At 43.4% G+C, this 25,277-nt stretch overlaps 1 protein-coding gene and 1 pseudogene across 1 annotated transcript in view; one reads left to right on the top strand and one right to left on the bottom strand.

Annotated features, from left to right (window-relative positions):
* Positions 1-25,277, top strand: part of LOC136327270 (phosphoinositide 3-kinase regulatory subunit 5-like) — a 59,932-nt gene that overhangs the window by 12,781 nt on the left and 21,874 nt on the right. The window lies entirely within an intron of this gene.
* LOC136322694 (developmental pluripotency-associated protein 3-like) lies at positions 17,613-20,852 on the bottom strand (annotated as a pseudogene).

Below are 25,277 nucleotides of genomic sequence, written 5' to 3'. Positions count from 1 at the left end.
TAAGGGTGGTTCAAGCGATACATTTTGTTATTTCTATTTTGCCCCCAGTTTTAAAAGGGCACGTTCTAAAAATGCACAAGCACGGCTCGTCTGGCATTTTAGGAGAGATATCCCTGTAGATAAAGATTCTCCACACCCGCTGGGTGAGGGCATTAAGTCAGCGGTGGGTCCATCTATCCGTGTTGCCATTCAGCTCACATTTGTCTCCATTGTCATGAGACTATAGTGGGACTTGCCAAAATCCAGATGGACTCTTTTCTGTGGCGTTTTCTTGTCTTAGCTGTTTTGCTGGTAGGTCCATCCTTGCGCCTGGTGATCCGTAGATCCTTTGCTGAGTGCTCATGAACTGCCCCTTAATTCTGTGTAGAGAACACTGTGAGGGGGCTGGCGGGCTCAGAGACCACAGTCTCCACGATTTCACCTTCTTCCTGTTCTCCGGAGCTAGGACAGCCTTTTCTAGGGTCTTCTCTGTCTCTCTTGTACGTCTTTCGTTTTCTCTGATTTTTTTTTGGAGATTATCAGAAGCAGTTCCCTTTCACAACCTCAGGTTTCTTTATGACTCTGGGGTGTATTCACCCTCATCTGCAATACTCAACTCGTTTTCATCAGCTCCCTGCCTGACTTCCGAACCTTCTGTGCCGGACCCTTCTCTTCCAGCTGCTGGGGTCATCTCAGTCCCAGGTGGATGGGGCCTTTCCACCTGGGAAGCAGATGTGCCAGCTGGGAATTGGGCAGTGGCCCCACATGGCCCTTGAGGAAACCCTTAAGCACCCCGCTTGGTGGGTAAAGCCGTGCGCAGTCTGCCCCTCGGCGCTGCCCGTGTCCTGCTTTGTCCTGCAGTGGGGCTGAGCGCCCAGCCGTTCCCTAAGGAGCCACGCTGGCTCACACCTCTCGCCTGTCCATTTTCCCGCCACCACGCCTGGACCCCGGGGCAGCGTCTCCCTCCTAAAGAGCTCCCTCGGGAGCTGCCCTCTTCGAGAAGCTTTACTCACCGACCTTCTCCCTCCTCCATGTTCCTATCGCACGGGCCCCTATCAGCCTCCACTGGGACAGCGCCCCCATTGGGTGGGGCCTGGTTTGAAGGTGATTTGGAATGATGCTGCTGTGAAGTTTCCGGCGCATGGCCCTTTGAGGACATTCCCCGGAACGGGACAGCCGTGTCGCAGGGCATGCTCAGCTCTGCCTTAGTGGGGACTGCTGACCAGTCTTTCATTTGGGAGGTGACAATGCCAGTTTACACTCTCACCTGCAGCCCTGGGGCTTCAAGGTGCTGTACTGCCTCATAAACAGGGTTTCCCCCGATTTTCATTTGAGCCATGCTGGTGGCTGCCCGGTGGCATGGTGTCGTTATTCGAATTGGTCTTTCTCGTATGACTGATGAAATCGAGTGCCTTCTCGTGTTGATTGGCCGTTTCGATATCCTCTTCTGTAAAGGGCCCATTCAAGTCTTTCACCCATTTCTTTTTCTATCAAGTTCTCTGTCTCTCTCTCTTTTTTTTTTGTATTTGTTGCAACGCCTAACACTTTGTGTGCAGATCTACCCGTCTGGCCATGAACTCCTTGAGATTTCTGGACACCACTCCTCCCATCCAAGTAAAATTCATCCAATAATAGACGCTTCACGTAGATCTGACTAAAGAAACCATCTCTGATCCATGCTTCCCAGGAGGAGAAACGTCCTCCTGAGGAAAGAGGTGGAGGGAGTAGCTGTGGAGGGGTCTGCACCCCCCCCTGTCCCCGCCCTGGGCATCTGTCCTTGTCCTGAGCAGTTAGCCTCACCTCTCCAAGCTGAGGCTCTGAAATAACTCCAGGGCCCTTACTGATGTCTTCAGCGTTTCTCTCAAGCCTTCCTTCGTGCCTGCTCACTCCCGCTCTTTTGTGGTCGTTCTAACTTGGGACCTCCCTTCATCTTTTGTGTATACCCCGGAAAGTCTATCTGGCCCCTCTACGTTCTCATGGGACCCTGGGACTGTGTCTTCAGGAATTCATTTTCCTAGTTGTTTTTTTTTTCCCTGTAAAGCCATCCTCTCTGATTCCTCTTTCTTAAAGTCCAAGATCAGTGTCTGACTATGTCTAGCATTTTCTTCTGTGATGCATTAGTCCAAACTTGGGGGTGACATGCTCACTGTCTCCCTGTCTTCCGCTCCCTCCTGTTTCACTAACCTTTCATTATTCTTGGTCAGAATCACAGACACAGACGGAACAGTTTTTCTCACCACGTTCTCAACCTTCCAAGAGACAAGAAGATCAGAGAGGAGCAAGGGTTTACCAGACAGCCTGGTTTTAACCGAGTGAGACTTCCAGGTACCATCGGGGTGAGATGCTGCGTCCCAGGCCTTGCTGTGGGGTCAGGTTGATGATTCACGTGAGAACAGCCCCATCCGTAGCTCAGTTCAGCTACACGTGTGTGATCCCCTGGGTTTCTCTCTTCTTTTATCTTCTTCTAAACCTCCGTGCCATGGCCTTCCTCATTCTGTATCCGCGTGTGCATCCAGCACGTATGTATGGGTCAGGCACTCTTTGCAACACTCATGGAGTTTACAGTCTAATGGGGCTGGAGGGGAGAGACAGAGAATAAGCACGATGAAGAATAAGTCCCATATTTTGTGTATCAGTTGGTGATAAATAAAGCAGGATATGTCAGAGGTAGAGTTTGCCAGAAGTTCTTGTGGAGAATAGAACATAAAAACTGCACAGAGACAAAGGAGCGAGCCAAGTGGACATCTGCAAGACGAGTACTCCAAGCAGAGGGCACAGCATGTGCAAAGGGGCTGAGGTAGGAGTGTTCCTGGTGTGTGGCTGTGGCCATCCTAGTCCTCAGAATAGGGCACCTTGTGTCCTGGCCTCAGCAAAGCTGAATATCTGAAATGAAGAGTAGTGTATGAGTCACCCTTGGGTCTACCGCGGCATGCAGCAAAATGTCTTGTGGCCATAGTCACTTAGAAAGAAAACGTTTCTGTGTTCTTTTTAATGACCTAGCATGAAAAGCCACATGGTGTCCCCTCCACTGTCCTCCATTGTTTGAAGTCGTCTGAAGCCCACCCAGAGGTATGGGAGGGTGATTAGATTCCACTGCCAGATGGGGAGGTGGTGGGACTGTGGGGTGGGAGATGTTGTGACCATCTCTGGAGGACAGAAGCTCGTGACATTTGTCCTGTGTCCCTGGGGAGAGGTTCTCATTTTGTGTTGTCCCTGGGCTGTCGTGGGTTTTCAGGTGTCTGCCTTGCCCCCTGTGTGGAGGAGGTCCCGAGGCGTGGGAAGGTGGGCATTCCGGCACAAGCAAGCGCTGTGTGAGAGAATGGGTGCCCCTGTGGCACAGCAGGTGGTGTTGTGGAACTGTTACTCTTTTGCTCAGTGTGATCGTGGAGAATAAGGATTCAGGCAGATGTGACTGGGCTCTCGGTCTCCCTTCCTTCCACACACGACTGACTCTCACCCACAGCCTGCCTCCGGGCCCCGGTGGGGCTCAGTGGGGTCTCGGCATGCCAGGTCTGCATAGGGCTGAACTGTCCCCAACCTGCATGGGTCAGGTAAGGTCGCCCGATTTTCTGTGGGAACAAACCCCAGTCTCCCTGCCTGGAAGAACTGGCAGGGAAGGTGGCGGTGGGTGGCAGGCGAGGGGCGAGGTGTTACCGAGAAGGTTCTGGTGACAGATGGAGGGGCGAAGAGGGTGTGGGACTCGGCTGAGACGGGCTCTCCAGGGCCAGCTGTGTGTTCCTAGGGTGTGGGGGGGCAGCAGGCAGGGGCCGGGTGTGGCTGCAGGGCAGGCTGAGGGAGGGGGCCGGTGGCCGTGGTAAAAGGGGATGGGTCCTCGGCTGCAGGCACTGGTCTTTAGTCCCAGCTCTGGGCTCTGCCCATTGCTCCAGGGGGGTTTGAAAAAGCCCGAGACCCTGTGAGACTCTTTACAGCCAGAGGGAGAGAGGCCGGCCAGGGTGGGGAGGGGTGGTGGCTGGGGGCCCACCTGTGAGGGTGCCTTGTCCCTCCTGGGCTGTCTGCGCCCAGTCTCTCAGGACACCTGGCCCCACTGGGCCTCTCTGGAGCCCCCACACCCCGCTGACGGGAAATTCTCCGAGAATCGAGACAGGCCTGGGGAAACCCCGCCCACCCGAGTCCCCTGACAGGGTCCCCTAAGCATGGGGGGTCCTCCCGCTCTCCGGGGGTCCTGAGGAAACCGGAGGCGCAGACAGGCCGCTGGACCCCTGGAGAGCTCCTGGGCCTTCGCTCTGCAGAGCTTTCGGGCGGCCTGCCACATCCTGTGCCCTGTCCCGCCATGCTCTCGAAGCACCGGCCAGATGTGCAATTCTGCGGCTGTGCCCAGGGCGAGCCCAGCGCGGCTTGCTTTTCTTGGAAATCATTGCTGATTTGTTAGAACAACAGGAAACCTTGGGGCTGCTGATGTACATTTTAACTTTTTTTGTTTTTATTTTTGAACCTCTTTGATCAGTCTGGGCCTCAGGTTGTTGTAAGGGTATTTCTGCTGAGCCCTGCCTGTCAAGCCTCCTCCTTACGGGGGCCCCGCCCCCTCCTCCGCATCCTCTGTCCTCTGACCCTCTGGCCTTGGCCACGTTCGTCCTCCACCCCGGTCACTGCCGTGGGGAGGGGGCAGGTCTAGGGAACCGTGGACACAGGGGTCCCATCTCGATGGTGTCGGTGACTTGGAGCGTGTGCCTCTGTGCAGTCAGGCTTCCCTGCACCTGTCCTTCCCCACTCGGCCCCACGCTCCCCTCCCCCACCTTTACCAGGCTGGGTCTACAGAAGCAGAGTAGTCCCTGCCCGGCGGGACCTGCTGCAGCTGGGCCGCTGTCTCTTGCTGGCAAACCGGGGCGATGTGGCCGGGAAGGGAAATCTTTCATCCTTCCTGGGTCAGACTGGAGCTGGAGGGACCCCTCAGAAACCCCTTCATAGGGACACTGAGGCTGAGAGAGGCAGGGACTTTCCAGGGCCCCCAGATTGGAGAGATGCCTGGATTTAAAGGGGAGGAACGGGAAGGGGGTGAGGAGGTCAGGGTCCCAGCTCTGGCCCGGCCTCAGGTCATTTTGGGCATTGGGCTTTTCATAAGGTGCCAGAAAGTGCTGCTGCTTCCTGGCACCCCTTTTCCCTAGGTCTCACCTGGTCAGGAGGGAGCTCTCAGCAGCTTTGGGGGTGTAGGCAAGCCTTCTGGCTGCCCCATTTCCCACCCCATAATGTGCCAGTGTGGAGAGGCCCATTTTCCATCCTATGGACGAAGAAGCTGGGGTCCAGGGAGGTTACATGGCTAACCTGTTGCTCTCCACAAGGATCTCTGCAGAGGGAGCCGTGTGCCCCCCACAGCCCCCCTGTCTGGGCCGTGCCCTGGGTGCCCACTCAGGGCCTCTGTACCACACCCTCAGCTGGGGCCTCCCCCTCTCCCCGGGGAACGGCCGTGGGGGCTGCCCTTCTGAAGTCATATGAGAAGTCTGAAATGAGAGATGAGAAACTCCCCGAACCTCACAGGGGGCTGTGTTCAAAGGCAGTGAACTGCCCAGGGAACGAGAGGGTGTACAAGACTCAGACGGAGGCCAGCATGAGAAACTGAAATGCTATTCTGGGAGCTTCCCAGAAAAGAAGCAGATTTGAGGAATTCTGAACTCGGCAGAGATAGTGGGCAGGACGGTGATTCCTCCTCATGCCAGAACTGCTCAATATGGGGGACCTCCAGGGCAGCAGCAGCCCTGAGAGGGGCAGGATCTCCCTTCTCTCCTGGCCCACGTTCCCATTCCTGGGGGTGGGGGCAGAGACTCTCACCCCAGGGTCCATGGGCTTGCATAGGAAACATGTGACATTGTTACTTGCACTCACCTCTAACTGAACTTTAGTATTTCCTTCCATTATGAGTGTAAGGAACAGACCTTGGTCAGATTACTAGCACCTGTGTATAGGTCCAGATGTTTTCTTAACCAGATGTTTTCATATTATTTTGCCATTGTGCAGGTACCTCAAATGTCATTTATGCTCTTTGCTGCTTCAAAGTGGTCACAGTGACGAGACCCCGCTACTGTTTTAATGAGAAGAACACATATTACCATTTCACAAATCAGATTCTTTAAGAAATTGATCATGTATTTCAGTGTAATTCCTTTCCTTGGCAATCCTATGTCTTTTATTTCAGGCATTTATTCTGAAAGTGGTCTGTAAATTTCTCCAGATTGCCCAAAGGGTCTAATGCCTAAAAAGGTCAGGAATTCCTGCTACTGGGATGATTAAGGTGGGCTTTGGTATTGGGCAGACCTGAGTTGGCATGTTGCCGCAGACCCTGAGATAATGGCTTTACCTCTCAAAGCCATGGCTTTCTTATGTGTACATGGGGGTAAGAGGTCTACTTTGAGGATTGTTCCATGTGCACCTGCCTGCCCGGTCTGGTGCCTGGCAGGAAGTGAGAACCTCACTGTGGGCAGTAGCTCATAAGACTTAAGCAGATTTTTAAATTATTATTACAGAGGAAATAATCTAGTTTCATTACTTACTGTCCCTCATGCAGAAGGGAAAACTGAATACCGGGATAGCGTCTCTCTGCTGTTTCTTTGGTTTGGGTCTGGGACCAGGTATCCCCCGATATCCAGTATGAATCGTGGTCCGTAAATCAAAATATTTAAGAAATAGCCATGGTAGAGCCATAAAATGGGATGTTATTCATTCATAAAAAAAGTACTGTTACAAGCTTCACCATGAATGAGCCTAGGAAACATGCTAAAAAAAACACAAACCAAAGACTACATAGTGTATGATTCCATTTATAGAAAATGGTCAGAAAAAAGAAACTCACAGGGACAGAGAGTGGTTGCTTGATGACAGGGGAAGAAAATGGGAAGTGGCTGCTGATAGATAGGTCTGAGGGTTCTTTTGGGGCCAATGGAAATATTCTGGATTTAGATCATGGTTCTGGCTGGACAACATAGTGAATATGTGACAAACTACTAGAGTTTGCCCTTTCAAATGGTGAACTTAATGTTATGTAAATTGTATCAAAATTTAAATAAGTTAAGAAACGACTACCAATTTGTGCATGTAACCAAAGAATACTATGAGTGTTCTTGTGCCCACAAATTTGATAACTTAGGTGAAATGGACCAATTTCTTGAAAGAAACCCTCTGTCAAAGCTCATACAAGGATAGGTGATCTGACTATGTCTGTATCTTTTAAAGACATTTAATCAATTATTATTTTAAAAATATATTTTTTAAGATTTTATTTATTAATTTTCCAGAAGGAGGTAGGGAGTAAGAAGTATCAACTCATAGGTGCTTTGCTTTAGTTGTTCATTGATTGCTTCTCATATGTGCCTTGACTGGCAGGCAAGCCCAGGGTTTCGAACCAGAGACTTCAGAGTTCCAGGTTGATGCTTTACCAAACATTTAAGTAACAAAAGATACTGATTCTCTACAATAGTGATTTTCAACCTTGTTCACACATAAACTAGTTACTAAAATTCTGCAACACACCAAAAAATATATCCTATTTTTTGCCGATCTAACCAAAAAAAATAGGTATAATTTTGATTGCTTTACAAAAAATAATAATAGTAATTACTAACCCTTTTTGCTCCAAAGTGACTTTTTAAAAAATCAACTGCTGCCTGACCTGTGGTGGCGCAGTGGATAAAGCGTCAACCTGGAAACACTGAGGTTGCCAGTTCAAAACCCTGGCTTGCCTGGTCAAGGTACATATGGGAGTTGATGCTTCCTGCTCCTCCCTCTTCTTTCTCTCTCTCTCTCTCTCCCCCCCTAAAATGAATAAATAAATAAAAATTAAAAATTAAAAATCAACTGCCTATACGTCTATATTAGGATTTCTGGTACCAAGAATTAACCACTCAGATGCAACCTTATTACGTGACGTGAACACTAAGATGCAACTCTATTATATGACCTGTATATCTATGATTCAAGACAGGATATTCACACCAGATGGCGATGATCGTGTTGGCTGTTGTCATATTTTTATTTGACAATCTAAGGGAGAAGAGGTCTGTGCCACTAACTAAATAGTCAGGCGTTGCATATTTTAAAAATTCTTGCAGCACACCTGTTGAAAATCACTGTTCTACAATATATTCCGGAAAGTAGAAGCAGATGGAACACTTCCTAAATCATTCTATGAGACTTACATTACCCTGATACCCAAATCACCAAAGATATTATAAGAAAGGGAAACTACAAACCAATATTGCTCATGAATATTGATGTAAAAGTCCTCAACAAAATGTTAACAAACAAAATCAACAATGTATACTAATAATTATACATTACAACTAACTGTTCTTCTGGCTGATTCAACTTTTTTGAAAGTTAATTAGTGTAATTTGTTACATCAGCAGGATAAAGAAGAAAAATCTATGATCATCAATTGATACAAAAAGTATTTGACAAAATCCAATATGCATTCATGATAAAAATCTCTCAGCAAACTAATAACAGAGAGAGGAACTACCTCAATAGATAAAGAATATCTGCAAACACCCTACATCCAACATCATACATAATTCTGAGAAACTAGATGCTTTCTCCCTAAGATTAGGAACAAGGTGAAGATGTCCCTTCTCATTTCTCTTATTCAACATCATACTAGAAACCATAGCTAATGCAATAAGACAAGAAAAGGAAATAAAAGATACATGATTGGGAAGAAAGGAATATTGTCTATGTAGAAAATCCCCCAAAATTGACAAAAACAAAACCCATTTATGGAACTAATAAGCAATTATGGGAAGATTGTAGGATACAAAGAAAGCTGTGTTTTCGTATATACTAGTATTGAACTATTGGAATTGAAATAAAAAAAAAATACAACATCATTGACATTAGCACCAAAAAAAAAAAAGGAATTACTTAGGCATAATCTAACAAAGTATGCACAAGATCTGTATGAGGAAGACTTCAATACTCTGATGAGCAAAATCAAAGATGATGTCAATAAATGAAAAGACATTCCATGTTTATGGATAGGCAGATTCAATATTGCTAATATGCCAGTTCTTCCCAACTTGATATATAGATTTAATTCAATGCCATTTCAATTAAAATTTCCCCCAAATTACTTTCTCTTTGTCAGCAAACTGATTCTAATAAGATTTATTATTAAGAATAGCCAAAGCAATCTTGAAGAAAAAGAACTAAGTTAGAGAACTGACAATACCTGACTTCAAGACTTACTATAAAGCTACAGTAGTAAAAAATTGTGATATAGGTGACAGGCTAGGCAAATAGATCAATGGGACAGAACAGAGAACCTAGAAATAGATCCACACAAATATAAGCAATTGGCCTTTGACAAAGTAAGAAAGCTAATTTAATGGAGAAATGTAGTCTTTTTAATAAATGGTGCTGTAACAATTGGATTACCACAGCAAAAGAAAAAATAAATTGAGACATTAACCTTAAATCTTTCACAAAAATGAACTCAAAATGGATCATACATCTAAAGGTAAAATTCAAAACTATAAAACTCCTAGAAGATACCAGAAGAAAACTTAGATGACCTCGGGTTTGGCAATGAATTTTTAGGTATAATACCAAAAGTATGATCCATGAAAGAAAAATTAAAAATGTATGCTCCATGAAAGACCCTATTAAGGGAATGAAAAAGTAAGCTATAGACTAGGAGAAAGTATTTGCAAAACATTTATCTGATAAAGTACTTGAATCCAAAATATGCAAAGAATTCTTAAAACTCAACAACAAGAAAATAAACAATCCAATTTTTAAACATAGGCAAAAGATCTGAATCACTCACCAAAGAAACTATATACAAATGACAAGTATATAAAAAGATGATCAATATCCCCTGTCATTAGGGAACTGAAAGTTAAAACAATGAGATACCTCTAAATATATATTAGAATGGCTAAAATCCAAACCACTGTTAGCACCAAATGCTGTCAGGGATGTTGAGTTAAAACAATGAGATACCTCTAAATATATATTAGAATGGCTAAAATCCAAACCACTGTTAGCACCAAATGCTGTCAGGGATGTTGAGCAATAAGAATTCAAGATGGTTTAGGAGACAGCTTACCAGTTTCTTAGAAAGCTAAGAAGTGTTGTCATATGATCCAGCAAGCTTCTAGGTACTTACCCAAATGAATTTAAAAGTTATTTCTACACACACAAACAAACAAACAAAAACCGCACATGAGTGTTTATAGCAATTTTATTCATAATTACCCAAAATTAGAAGCATCCAAGATGTCCTTTGGTAGGTGAACGGATATACAAACCATGGTACATTCATAGACTAGAATATTATTTAGTGGTAGGAAAAAAAAAAAGAGCTACAAAGCCATGAAAAGACATGGAGGAGGCTTACGAGCATATTGCTAAGTGGAAAATAAAAACAGTCTGAAAAGTCTGCATAAAGTATAATGCCAACTGTGTGACATTCTGGAAAAGCCAAAACTACAGAGACAGTAAAAAGATCCTTAAAAAGACAGTAAAAAGCTAGGGGTTGGAGAGAGGGGCAGAGATGGACAGATAGAGCATAGGGGATTTTTCGGGCAGTGAAACCATCCTGTGTGGTATTGTAATGATGGACTCATGACATTTTGTTTCTGGCAAAACCCGTAGAACTGTACCACAAAGTAAACTGAGGGTTTCAATTAATACTATTGTATCAATATTGGTTCAACAGATATACTTCACTAATGGAAAATATTAATAAGAGGGGAAACTGTGGGCTCAGGGGGGAGGAGGAGGCAAAAACCTAAAACTGCTCTAAGAATGAAAGTTAATAAAAAGAAAAGAAAAGAGACAACCATTTCTTTATCTCCTTACATCAACAGAAATCCAGCCCTGAGTCCCATCCATCCTGCCAGGAGCTGTCCAGGGAGCTCGATTTTTACTTGCCTGACACATGCATTTCCCCAAGGTGGTTGCTTTGCCTTAATTAGCATGGGGACAGAGTTGGGTGGGGGGCAGTGGGCAAAAAGAAATAAATCAGTAGCACCATAAATTGCCCTGTGTGTGTACTCGGTGGCCTGAGGAACAGCTCCTAGAAAGCTAGGTTCTGATCTGAACCCCTCCCTTTGGCCTCCGGCAGAGGAAATACAGAAGAAAGCAGGGCCCACACCGTGGGTGGCCCAAAATGACTCGTTCCACACCGCGAGGATGAGGACAGACTGACTCACTGGCAAGTTACAATAGACGTGATTCCCCCTCGAGGCCTGAGGAATCTCCCCTGCTACTCGTGTGGTCAGAACATCATGGCCACCGATTCGGGTGGGGCCTTTGGTGTGCAGAGCACATCTGGACGTTCAGGTCCCCATCCAGGGAGAATCTCCGCGCAGTATGCTAGGTGCTGGGGCCAGAGCCCATGGCGAGGTGGAGGAGCCCCTTGTTATCAATGCTGAAAGTCCCCTAGGGAAAACAGTGACAATACAGGCATAGGGGAAGCAGAGAGGGTGCGGTGGGCACCCACCCAGCCGGGAGGGTAGGGGAGAGAGGGTCAGCAGGCCTTCCCTGAGAAAGTGACCTTGTCAATGGAAGACAGATAAACGCACATCAGGAGCAAGGGGAAAAGCAGGGACAGGCAGGGGAAGACGTGGAAATGTTCCAGGCGGACGGGGCGCAGGCAGGAAGAGGGTCGTAGGCAGGAAGAGGGTCCTTAAGGAGAGGTGAAGGGAGGGTCTGAGACTGGTCAGGGAGGAAGGGACCAGAGCTCTCAGGAGCCTGAAGCCGGGTTAGGGCTCAAACTTTGTCCTAAGGCGTTGGAAAATCATTTGAAAGCTTTATGGGGCAGGGAGGGAACGAATGGCAATTGGATGGCCTTTTTTGGAGATAACTCTGCATAGAGCACTGTCTGTGCTGTGATCCCATGGACGTAAGAAGAAAAATGCACATGCGTGGGCATGTGTGTGAGCGCGTGTGCGGGCATGTGTATGGGCGCCGACATGCATTAAAGAGGACTGGAGTGAGTAGAAGACAAACTGAGGTGGAAAATGTGTGTGTGTGCACGTATGTGTGTGTGTGTGTGTGTGTGTGTGTGTGTGTGTGTGTATGTAAAGGGAAAATGGGGCAGAGCTAAATGGTTAGGCCTAGAAAACTTTAAAGAGTAATTCTATATAGTTAGTATTGCATGACTCTTTTAAAATTGTTTTAATTGAGGTATAGTTTGCATTCAGTGAAATTTTATTACACAAATTTTATTATACAGTTTGATGAGTTATGGAAAATATCCACACCCATGCAACCTATATTCCTATCAAGATATAGACTATTTCCATCCTTCCAGAAAGTTCCCTCATGCCCATTCCTGTCCAACCTTCCCCCTCCTCTCCAGAGACGGATGCCGTGTTGATTTTTTTTACCATGGATTTGTTTTGCTTGTTCTAGAACTTCCTGTGAATGAGACCATAGAATAGCAATCTTTTTGTGTCCAGCTTTATTCACACAATATGTTTTTGGTATTCATATTTGTTATTACATACATTAGTGGTTTGTTTTTATTCTTTGCATTGCTAAGTAGTAATGTACTATTATAAGAATCTACCAAATATGTTTATCCATTCTTCTGTTGATGGATTGGGTTGCTTCCAGATTGCAGTTATTATAAATAAAGCTGCTATGAACATTTTTGCACAAGTCTTTTTTTTTTTTTGGTCGACATGTGTTTTCATTTATTTTGGGTAAAGAAGTGGGATTATTTGGTCAAAATGATAGGTATTTGCTAACTTTATGAAAATGCAAACTGGTGTTCAAACTGGTTACACCATGTTATGATTCTACCAATGATGGATGGTCGCTCCATCTCCTCACCAGCCTGGTGTTCATCTTTTTTAATGTTAGCAATTCTAGTGTAGGGTCATCTCATTATGGCTTTAAACCTGCATATTCCTGGTGACAGATGATGATCAGTGTTATTTTCATGTGTTTCATGACACTGGATATCTTTTGTAAAGTGATTGTTCTTTAATTTTTTTTTAAATTTATTGTCTTGAGAGAGAGAGAGAGAGAAGAAGGGAGAAAGAAACATCAGTTTGTTATTCCACTTATTTATGTATTCATTGGTGATTCATGTACATGCCCTGATTGGAGTTCAAACCCACAACCTTGGCATATTGGGATGACACTCTAACCAACTGAGCTACCCAGCCAGGACTGAAGTGGTTGTTCCTCTTTGTCTGTTCACTTCTGGGGCTACACTACAAGTCATTTGTCAGATGTATGTATTGTGAATATTTTCTCTAGTCTGTGGTCATTCCGTAATTTTGTCATTTCAAAAATGTGATATAAATGGAATCTAAAGGAGGTCATCTTTCAGGGTTGGCTTTTTGATTCAGCGTAGTTTACTGGCTGTTGTGAGTGTGAATAACTGTTTCCTCTTTATTGCTGAGTAGTGGTCCATCGTGTAGAGATGTACCGTAGTTTATTCACCCACTAAAAGACATCTGGGGTGTTTTCAGTTTGGGGGCTGTTCTGGAGAAAGTTGCCATGAACATTCATGCACAGGTTTTTGTGAGAATATAAGTTTTCATTTCTCTGGGATAAATGCCCAGGAGAGGAATTGCTGGGCCATATGGTAGTTCTAGTGTATGTCTTCAGTGCGACAAATTTCCGTCACAGCATTAGCAGTGCCCCACAAATTTTGATATGTTGTATATCCATTTTCATTCTGTTCAACGTATTTTCGGGTTTCCCTTGAAACGTCCTCTCTGACCCATTATTTAGCTGTGTATTTACTTTCTAAGCATGTGGAGATTTTCCTATTATCTTTCTGTTACCACTTTTTAGTTCGACTTCATTGTGGTTATAGATCACACTCTATGATTTCAACTATTTCCAGTGTGTTGAGGTTGGTTTTATGGCCCACGATATGCTGTATCATGATATCTGTTCTACGAGGACTTGGAAAGAATGTGTGTTCTGCTGTGATGGGTGAAGTGTTTTAGAAATACTGATTAGGTACTATTGGCTGATGGAATTAGAGTTCTTTTATATCCTTGCTCATTTTCTATCAATTATTGAGAGAGGGATATTGAGGTCTTCAACTGTAATTATGGATTTGTCTATTTCTCTTTTCTGTTTTATCAGCTTTTACTTCATGTATTTTGCAACTCTGCTGTTCGGAGAAATAACATTTAGAACTACTGTATCTTCTTGGTGGATTGACATTTTTGTCATTATATAATGACAAAATTATATAATGTCCTTCTCTATCTCTGGTAATTTTCCTTGCTTTGAAGTTGCTTTATCTGATACTAATATAGCCACTTCTGTTTTCTTTTGATTAATATTTTCATTTGATTAATATTAATATTTTCACGCTGTTTTGTACATATATTACTTTCATCTTGCCTGTATCATTATGTTTGGAATTGAGTCTATTGTAGATAGCAAATAGTTGCGTCATGTTTTGTAATTGACTACTAATCTCTTTTAATTTTGTATACTTAGACTAATTAAATTTAATGTAATTATTGATATGTTTGAACTTTAGTCTGCTATTTTATTACTTGTTTTCTGTTTTTTCCCTCTGTTTTTGTTATTATTTCTGGGGGGTTTGCCTCTGTTTTTGTAATTGTTCTGGATTGTTTTTCCTGTTTTCCTATGGATTATTTGAATATTTTTAAAAAATTTATTTTGACCTATTGATAATGTTTTAGCATGTATCTCTTTGTTTAGCATTTTTAGTGGTTGCTTTAGATATTACATTATATATACCCAATTTATCAGTCTAATAATGTCATAATTTTACCCATTCTAATGAAGTTTGGAAGACTTACCTCCCTTTAGACCCCATTACCTTTTCCCATTTGTAATATAATTGTCTTTAAGTATTTACTCTGCATACACTTAGAACCACATCAGACAATTGTATAATTTTTGATTCAACCACCAAGAGAAGGAGAGTCTATTGCATTTACCCAGAGTTTTGCTTGCCATTTTCTTCCTTCATTCCTGATGTTCCAAGATATTTTTTTCTTTATAATCTTCTTTCTGTTTAGAGAATTTACTTGAGCATTCTTTTAGGATAAGTATGCTGGTGACTAGTTCTCTTAGTTTTCCTTCATCTGAGAATGTTTTGATTTCCCCTTCATTCCCGAAAGATATACCACTGGGTATGGGATTCTGGGTTTGACGGTTCTTTTCTTTCAGCTCCTGAAAAGTGTTGCTTCGTTCTTTTTGGCCTTTGTGACTTCTGATGAGAGAGCCACGGTTATTTGAATTGTTTTTTCTCTAAGGGAAGTTTTTCTCTCCTTTGCCTTTAGTTTTCGGAAGTTTGACTGTGATGTCTCTTGGTGTGTGTTTCTTGGATTTATCCTGTCTAGAATTCTTACTGCTTCTTGAATCTTTAGTTTTATATATTATGCCAGATTTGCCAAGTTTTCGGTCATTAATTCTTTGCGTCCTTTTCCAGCTCGCCCTCTCCCACTGGGACTTGACGTGAGTGTGAGACCTTTTTGCTTTATCCCACAGATCCTTTGAGGCCCTGTTAACTTTGCTTCAGTTCACTTTCTCTCTGTGGTTCAGACTGGATAAAGTTATTGTTTTATATTCAAGTTCATTGATTGTTCCCCCTGTCTCCTCCATTCTGCTATTGAACCCAACTGCTGAGTTTGTTTTTGGGGTTTTTTTTTTTCATTTATCATATTTTTCAGTTCTAAAATTTCCGTTTGGGACTTATTTATCTCTTCTAGGTCTTGGCTGACACTTTTATAGCTTTCCTTTGTTTATAATTATTCCTTGAAACATAGGTTTTAGGTATAGAATTCTACAATGCATCATCTGTGCTGTATTGTGTGTTTAGCACCCCAAGTGAAGTCTCCTTGCGTCACCATTTATCCCCGCTGCCCCTCTACCCATTGCACCTCCCTACCCCTGGCGATCACCATCCTGCCGTCTGTGTCCATGAGTCTTTCTGCCCTTCGCCTAATCTCTTCTAACATCTGTGATTTTGGTGTTGTCATCTATCGATCGCCTTTTTCATTTGGTTTAAGATCTCCCCTGGTCTTGATGCAACAAGTTATTTTCTATGGAAACTTGGACATTTGGGGGTATTATGAGAGTTCTCAGGCTCCGGGTCTATTTAAACCTCTTACTTTATCTGGCTTTCTCTAATAGGTCCCTAAAAGGGGGAGTGGGAGTGGAGGGACACCCCCTTATTACTCTCAAATGAGTGTGTAAGTCCACGTCCCATGCTCAGCTCCCACTGAAATCTGGGAGGTGCTCCTAATTACTGCCGGCGGAGTGGGATTTCTGGCTCCCTGTAGGCGTCCCCTGATAGTTCCCTGGCTGGGAGGGACAGAAGTGCCTCATTACTGTCCATGACACCATGAGATTGAGGAAATGACTTCATTACCACTGGGCAGTAGTAAAAGTCCTGACTCCCTGGCTGGGCTTCCTCTGACATCACCCCAGAGAGAGAGAGAGAAAGAGAGAAAGAGAGAGAGAGAGAGAGAGAGAGAGAGAGAGAGAGAGAGAGAGAGTGTAGAGGGTGCTCCTTACTGTCTGGTGGGGCTGAAAGTCCAGACCCCCTTCAGGTCTCCACTGACAACAGAGGGTAGAAGGGGGCTCATTACTGCCAGTGGATATGAAAAGCTTGGTCCTCTACTTGGCTTTCTCAATACCGCCCTGGTTAGGGCTCCCTAACCTCTTATATATAGCCCGGCCAGAGTGAAGTCTAGATGTTCCATCTAGGCTTTCACTAGTGGAGGTGGTTCCATAGCTTTTCCTGCAGTTATTAGCTGGAGTAGGGAGATTATTGTTTTAAAAGTTTTTTCTTTAATGTTATTAAAACTAAATTTAATGGGGTGATATTGATCAATAAGAGTACATAGGTTTCAGGTAAACATCTCTATAGCATTTGAACTGTTGATTGCTCTGTGTGCCCATCACCCAAAGTGAAATCATTTTCCGTCACCATATGTTTGTCCCTCTTTACTCCCCATCCACACCACAGTTTTCCGTCATGCTAAGCTACCCCTTTCCTGGTCCTTTGACTAGAGAGAGCAGGCTTTTCTTCAGGGGCTATTTTTCTTTTGTCTGCACCCATTGGTATTTCTTTTTTTTAAAAAAAATAAAGAACAATTTTTTTTTCTTTTTGAATAAAGAACATTTTTAAAAGGTCTTATATGCCCAAATTTTAATACAATGCTCTATACACACATTTGCTGCTAAAAATTAAAATAGCACATCAAAAAACTGGTTACAATTCAAATTTTTGAAAACCAGAGAATCTAGCTAACGCACCCTGTCCTAGTCATACTCTGGCCAAACCACCCAATGTTTTCTTTTTACATTCCTTCCACACAAGTTACTTGCTTCTAATTCTTGATTTGAGTTTTCCTCTTACTGACTTCAGGCTTCTAAAACACAATGACAACACTCCAGACCTATCAGTGCTTCTTTGGGTCCAATAAATACAGAAGTGAAGCATTTAGATGCGAACTACATAGATTCCTTGTAAATTAGTGGCATTGAGGTAGACAAGAAAAAGATATGAAAAAAGACATCACAGAACTTCTATCATAGGTTATAAAAATACTGGTATACTGTCTGTCCTAGCACAGAGTAGCATTCCCAAGCTGCTGCAGAATGACCTTGCAATTACTAGCAAGAAAAAAAAGTACAAGAATAAAGTTTATGGCTAAATCAACTCCATGTCAAAAATTATTCTCCATACTAATATTATCAGAAGGCTCTCCGTGATATAAGCAATAATGACAGTTATACCTAAATCTTCTGAATCTTGATTCAATCTCAGGTTTCCTTTCCTGCTGGTCTTTCTTAAGCAGAGACAGGGTACCATATCTAATAATTTGTAACATCTTTTGTATCTTTTCTTTCCGAGCAGCTGCCAATGTCCTTACTCCCTGTCTCCTGCAGAGCGTGCCTTGACCCAACCCCAGTCCAAACCCCTTCAAGTGTTTTCCTCTCTCCTGCTGTTGGGGTGAACATTCTGGTAGAAGGGAAGGGAATTTGATACTAGGGTTGAGAGTCAAGTTACCAAGGTGCTTTGCTAGTACTTCTGAGTCAGCTTGAGTGCCCTCTGACTTCTTCACGGAGCATCTGAAAAGACTCCGGCCGGGGTCAAGGTTGTGTTAAGCTTTGGCGAGTCCATTGGAAGTCTAGTCACAGCCTGAAGCTCCTCCTCGATCCTCTTAAAGGGTTCAGTGCTGAAGTCTCTCCAATTGGTACAAAGTAGCTCCCCCAAAAGAACCAATGTAGCCCAGAAAGAGTGAGAAAATCCCAAATTGCAACAAACGTGGTAAAAGGAAGAGCTAACCCACACCCATTGGCGTTCCAAGCTTGCTGGCTCTTTAGCTCCAAGTCTGAGGAATTCGAGAAAACCCAGGGATTTCGCCACCATGTTCCTTCTTGTTCCCAAGGTCCCTACTTGGTGTGCCTTCTCTCCACCTTTCAGAGTCTTTTACATTCATTTTTAATATAATGTCCAGAGTTTGTATTTGTACTTAGCAGGAGGAATCGGGGAAAGTATATCTATTCAACGTTCCCAGAACTGTTGTTCATTTTTTATATATTGATACTTAACACCTATAATTTGTGTGCTGAAATACAATGCATAAAAAATGTGTTATTAGAATGTTTATAGGAAAAGATAAAAGTTCTATTTGACCTTGGCTCTTGGAGATAACCTCTTGTTAGCAATTTGGCAGGTGATCATATAGACTTTTTTTAAGATGTAGCTATAGATCTTTAAAAAACATAATTGGAAGCATCCTTTTGGTCACAGTGACTAGAAATGAGTCTGTGCTATCTAAAGGAGAAAAGGAAACTTAGCAGAAGACTCCCGGGGCATCTCATGAAAGCCCAGCCTAAGTAGAACTCAACGGAGTTGCCTCTCTCCCACCTCCCTTAGCCTCCTCTGCCTGTTCCGGTGGGTCTTACTGCCCTCTGCTTATTCTCCCAAGGTCACCAAAACCCCGCGCCACCCAGTCCAGTGGCCCTTTTCTGCCCTGGTTTTGTGGGTCTTGCAGCAAGATTTCACACTCCCTCCTCGAACCTCTCTAGTTTTGAGTTTCTGTGACATCATGTTCTCTTCTTACTTCTCGAGTTGCACTTTCTCAGTATCCTTCTGCTGGTTCTGTCCGTGCCACCTCTTAACACTGGCGGCCCCAAGCAGGACTGAGCCCCAGGCGCCCCACTCTCTGTTCACACCGTTCCTAGTCTGAGTGACCGCTGTCCTCAATGCCGCCCAGACCTCTCCATGGAGGTCAAAAGGGGATATAATTTGGACAAAGCAGGACTCTTGCTTTCCCCTCCTGGAAGGTGCTCTTCCCAGGATTGCCCATCTCAGCAGATGTGACCCGCCAATCTTCACTGAAGGGGAAGACAGACGGGGATCAAATATCTGAAAAGGCTGCCCATCCACATGGGTACCAGACTTTAATCAGCCCTGATGCAAAGTCTGCTGTGCACCTTCTATAGAGATTTCGACCTACATTGAAGTCTAGATTTTCTTAAGCCATTTCCATCTGAGTTAGACATAATGTCAGTCCTTGGCTCTGGCCTGTCAGCGTTGGGTGTTAGTCTGCTGTGTGTGCATATCTCTTCCTTTGGTCTAGTCTTCATGGGTGTATTTGGTAAGGAGTCGGGAGAAGCTGAATCAATGCCTGCCGTCCTAATGTCACAGTAAATAGCCCCTTAGAGTCCTACAGACTTCTAGACTGGGCTACATGGGACTCTTGGAATCAGTGTTTGTTTCATAAAAAGCTGTAACAGTCACACATGGCCAAGTATCAGGAGGAATGTCTGATTTCAGTTCTGTCCACAAACATTGATAGTTTCTTTTCTTGTTTGAGAAGTTTTTCTTGCACTAACAAACCATATTCATGAACGGGATATAGAGGGAGAGGCGAGAGGTTTCTCTTATACAATTGGGCCAGGGTTGAGAGAGAAGGAGACTTGAGAAGATGGATATGCCTGTGTCTGAGAGCAGTTACCTGTTGCTGAATTAACAGAGAGACCTCGGGGTGCTAAGTGGTTTCCACTCTGGGAGGGAAGAAAAGATGGTGGAGGGAAGAGGTCATGGATTAGACCAGTCTGTGCCCAATATTTTTCTATTAGTAAAGCACCTGGGAGTCATAGTGCTCCGTAAAAATCTTCTTTGCTCAAGTCTGTAAAATACTCACGCCTGTCTTCCAAGCTGAAAATGATTTCGCAGAAAGTGAGCAGCCTGTGATGAATGCAGTGTGTCACAACCACAATCTTTTCCACATCCAGAAAAAAACCCAGAAAGCTCCCAGATGTATGTGTCATTGACCTTTCTGGAGTTTTTACATCTACACTCAGGTTTTTTGTTTTGTTTTGTTTTCATTTTGCTTTCTTACTTTGTGAGCATTTGTTGGCAAACAAGACAGGCCCCACATTTGAAAGGTGGCAGAATTAACCAGTCTTCAGGGCCAGGTGCTGATGGATTAGCCTAGGGGCCCATTGAATTTGGCTGCTACCTAGAGTTTTTACCTTAGTAAATTTTTAGTCTTCATCTTGGCAGTAACTTCAGTTTGCTCCATTACGGTTTCCTTTAATGTGCATAGAGAAGCCACATTGCATAGGACAGATCAAGAGAGGACATACATCACTTACCAGCCAAGAGATCACTCTGTTACTCAGTCTCCTCATCTTTAAGATGAGCGTAAGAGAGGATCCTATAGATCCAATGGGTTAATTCATAGAAAACAGCCCCAGAACAGTGCCTAGCACATGGTAAGCCCTCAATTAGCATCAGCTGCGACTGTTATAATTATTATATGGGAAGGCAAGTACTGTATTGCTTTCTTTTCAGTACTCTTCCCTTCTACGTGGATAGAAGGGACTCAGAGAGACCTGGGTTCAAATTCTGCCTAGGCTACCTGCACGTTGTGCAACCCTGGGCAAGTCATTTCGCCACCAGGAGCTGCGCTTTCCTCATCCTGGCACATACGTTCAGAGTTTTATGGGGCTGTTCAGAATCATTGAGATCATGTGCTTTGAGCCCTACACACAGTGTCGGGCACAGTCAGGGCTGCGTGCACGTTAGCGTGTTTCTCCTTCCCTCCTCCGTTCCTCATCTTGTTTCTTCTTGGTCTTAATCATGACTTTGTCTTCCTGAGCACTCATGGGCTCTTTCCTGGCAGAGAGGAGAGTGAGCCAAGTTGGGGGGCAGGTGAAGCCTTCTCTATGCTCCCTCAGGAGTTCCCCGTTTTTACACACTTCTCCTTCACCCTGCTACCTCCTCTTCTCTGCCCCGCCCCCCGCCATGACATCTCCACCTAATTTTTCCTATTTCCTCCCTCTCCTGGCCCTGGAGGGTGGGAGGCCACTAGCCACTGCCACTGCTGTAATAGACTCATTTGTTAGCTGAATGTCCCTCCAGGAATCTTACATCTTGAAAAATAAGCTAGATCAGAGGAAGTGAGTAACCCTAACCCATAGGGAACGAATCACTGACAAGGAGAATTCAGGCACTTTTTTGTGTAAGACATCTTCCCTGGAAGCCCCAAATTCTGACACAGGCGAAACCGCATCCTCAGTCCTTTGTCTAGAAAACATTAGAAGTGATTTCCTACAAACATGGCACAGGAAAGAACGTGGGCTTTGGGAGTCAGGCCAACTTTGGATGTGCTTCCTGCTCAGGCCACAGGAACTACTGCCGTAGGAACTTGGGCAGATAAGTGACTGACTCTCTCTGTTCCGCAGGAATCGTGAAAACCTGATTATCTCATGGAGTGATTATGATCATTAAACCTTCCCTTCTTCCTTCCCTCCTTCCCTCTCTCCCTCCTTCCCTCCCTTCTTGCCTTTCTTCCTCCCTTCCTGCCTTTCTTCCTCCCTTCCACCTTCCCTTCCTCCTTCCCTCCCTCCTTTTCTTCCTTCCTTCCTCCCTCCCTCCCTCCCTCCCTCCCTCCCTCCCTCCCTTCCTTGCTTCCTTCCTGGCTGAAACTTACAGATGATTGACATTTTTATGTAATGTCATAAAGATGTTAATTCATTTTTTTAGCTCTTTTTTTTAATTGATTTTATTTTGCAAGAGAGGCAGGGAGGGGGGGAGAGAGAGAGAGAGAGAGAGAGAGAGAGAGAGAGAGAGAAACATTGAGCTGCTCCTGTCTGTGCCCTGACGGGGGAATTGGACTGGCAACCTTTGTGCTCCGGAACAATGCTCCCACCAACTGAGCTATCCAGCCAGGGCATAGTTTGTTTGGAGTTTTTTCCAGCTCTATTAAAAACTTGTAGTAAAGTACACTTGACATAAAATGTGCCACTTAACCATTTTCAGGCGTATAGGGCAGTAGTGTTAGCGCTTTCACATTGTGCAGGTGACCTCCAGAACTCTTTTCCTCTTGCGAACCTGAAACTCTGTACCCATTAAACAATAACTCCTCATTTCCTTCTCCCCTCAGCACCTGGTGGCCACTTTCTGTCCCTGTGAATTTAGCTGCTTTATGTGTCCCATAGAAGTGGAACCATATTTTCTTTTTTGTGATGGCATATTGCACTTAGCACAATGTCCTCCAAGTTCATCCCTGTTGTGGCATGTGTCCGAATTGCCTTCTTTTTTAAGGCCAAATAACATTCCAGGGTAGAGCCCACATTTTGTTTAGCCAGTCATCTGTTGATGCCTACTTGGGTTGCTTCTATCTTTTGGCTGTTGTACATAATGCCACTCTGACCGTGGGCGGACAGTGCGTCGTTCAAATACCTGCTTTCAGTTCTTTTTGCTATATACCCTGAAGCAAAATTATTGGGTCATATGGTAATTCCATTTTGAATTTTTTGAGGAACTAGAATACTGTTTTCCTAGTGGCCATACCATTTTACATTTTCACCAACAGCGCCTAAAGCTTCCAACTGCTTCACGTTCTTGCTGACGCTTATTTTTGTTTGCTTTTGGTTTTGATAGTAGCCATCCTAATTGGTGTGACAGTGTATCTCATTGTGGTTTTGATTTGAAATTCCCTGATGGTTAGTGACGTTGAGCATATTTTCGTGTGCTGATTGGTCATTAGCTTGTCTTCTTTGCAGGAATGTTTATTCAAATCCCTTGTCCATTTTTAAATTGGGTTGTTTGTTTTGCTCTTGTTGAGTTTATATTTATAGCAATTCTTTATATAGTCTGGTCATTAAGGTCTTATCAGATATATGATTTACAAGAATTTTCCCCCATTTTCTTGGTTTCCTTTTCACTCTTGTTTCTTTCAATGCACGGGCTTTTAAATTTTGATGCAGTCAAGGTCATCTATTTTCCCTTTTGTTTTCTGTGCCTATAGTGCCACATCCAAGAAATCATTGCCAAATCTAATGTGATGAAGCTTTTGGCCAACTTTTTCTAAGAGTCTTATAATTTAAGTTCTTTGCACTTTGTCTCTGATCCATTTTGAATGAACTCTTTATGATACTGAATCTGCCTAACTAACAACAAGGTATGCATTTCCACTTACTTGCCTCTTTCGTGTCCCTCAGTTTTATTTCATTAGAATTGTGCACACTTGTAAAGTTTATTTTCTCTTCCTTTGTTCTTTTTTGTTGCTATTATATACAGGATCTTCTACTAACACAATTTCTGGGGGGTTTTATTTGTATAATTGAATAATATCAATTTCTGTTTTAATTTGTACCCAACCACCTTCCCTAATTCTATTTTTTGTTATAGTCATTTTTTCAGTTGATTATTTTGGGGTTTCTATAAATATTTTGAGGGTAAAAAAAAGATGAATTATGACAATTTTATATTTGGCAAAGCTACAATTTATAGTGAGACCCACTGAATGACGTACAACAAATGGTCTTAGAAAGTACCTAACCCACACACTCATCCTGAAGCTACTCGAAATGCCCTAGCTGAGCAAGAAATTAATCACAGTAAAAAAACTCATGGGACAGCATGGCACAAAACAGCAAACAATTAAACAAATCAAATTAAAGCCATTGGCCAAAACAAACAAACAATTGCTATTATCATAATCGCTATACTTACTATAAATGTTGAAAATAATTAAAGAATTGCAATGTAGCGTAAAGGTATTTACTACACATTGGACCTGTATTAAAGAAGATAGAATGTTATAATATGAAGATTAAAAGGCCTAAAATCACTGATTCAGATATAATTTTAGAAACTATATGGAAATTCTAGATACAGATCTTTGCTAATACATTTTTAGATCTTGATTAAAAATGAGTGATACTGTCAAAAACCTGAATTCACAGAATTGACATGTGAGGAAGTTGAGTACCTAAACAGCCCAAAAACTCCAGGAGAAATTTGCAAAAGGATTCCAAATATAACTTTGTGGAGAGGCACTGAGGTCACTCACTGTGGGGAAGCCAAGGATGATTCCCCCCTAAGCAAATGGTGCCATGACTATCCTGGGGTTCTAAGCTCAGTTTTCAGTTACAGATTTACTACCTTCTAATCTGAGCAAGTTGCTTCACGGCTCAGTCTCCATTTTTTTAACCTGTAGAATGGGAGATTTGCACTAAATGATCTCTAAGGTGCCCTCCTCATCTTATAGTCTATGTATATGTGTACTTGCAAATTAGAGAACATTGCCTTCCAAGCCTGATATGCAAGCAAATCATCGGGGGAGTTATTTTATCTCTTGGCCCAGTCTCAGAGGCATCTAGAGTTGGGGAGCAGAGTTGTGTATGCTAGGAAAGTATCCTGATAGTTAATAGACAGTATTTATTGAAATCTTATTTTGTGCCAGGCACTATTCTAAATATTTTTTGTATGTTAATGCATTTTTATCAACCTTGAGTTCTCACAGACACCAAGAACACATCTGGCATGTTCTGTTCTTTTAGATGACACGAAATCAGTGATAGACACAAATGCAAACTGAGCATCAATACCTTATGGTAACATTTGGTCATAGGTGTCATTGAGATGTTCCAGAATATATTAACTCCTACCTTTTTATAGGTTGCCATCCAAATGAAAACACAGCTAACTATTCTCACAAAGAACCCTTAGAAACCTTTCAAGAACCCCAGAGAGTCCAATCTCAGTTCAGGAACATTGATTTAGGGTAGTTTAAGGCAGCCAACCCTGCACCAATCTACCCACAGTAACTAGGAACTAGGAGTATACATGGAATAGCAAGTTTATGAAAGGCAGCAAGGCACTGGATAACCACCCAGAAAGATATCTAAAGGATATGTAAGGTTATATAACTATATAAAAGGTCTTAGAGTTGTGTATGCCCTCCACCCAGCTTCCCTTAATGTTTACAACTCACATAACATGGTACAGTTATCAAAACGAAGAACAGCCTGACCAGGCGGTGGCGCAGTGGATAGAGTGTCGGACTGGGATGCGGAGGACCCAG

The sequence above is a fragment of the Saccopteryx bilineata genome, chromosome 2 (genome assembly GCF_036850765.1).
Source record: "Saccopteryx bilineata isolate mSacBil1 chromosome 2, mSacBil1_pri_phased_curated, whole genome shotgun sequence".
NCBI lineage: Eukaryota > Metazoa > Chordata > Mammalia > Chiroptera > Emballonuridae > Saccopteryx > Saccopteryx bilineata.
This window is presented reverse-complemented; position numbering and strand designations above follow the sequence as displayed.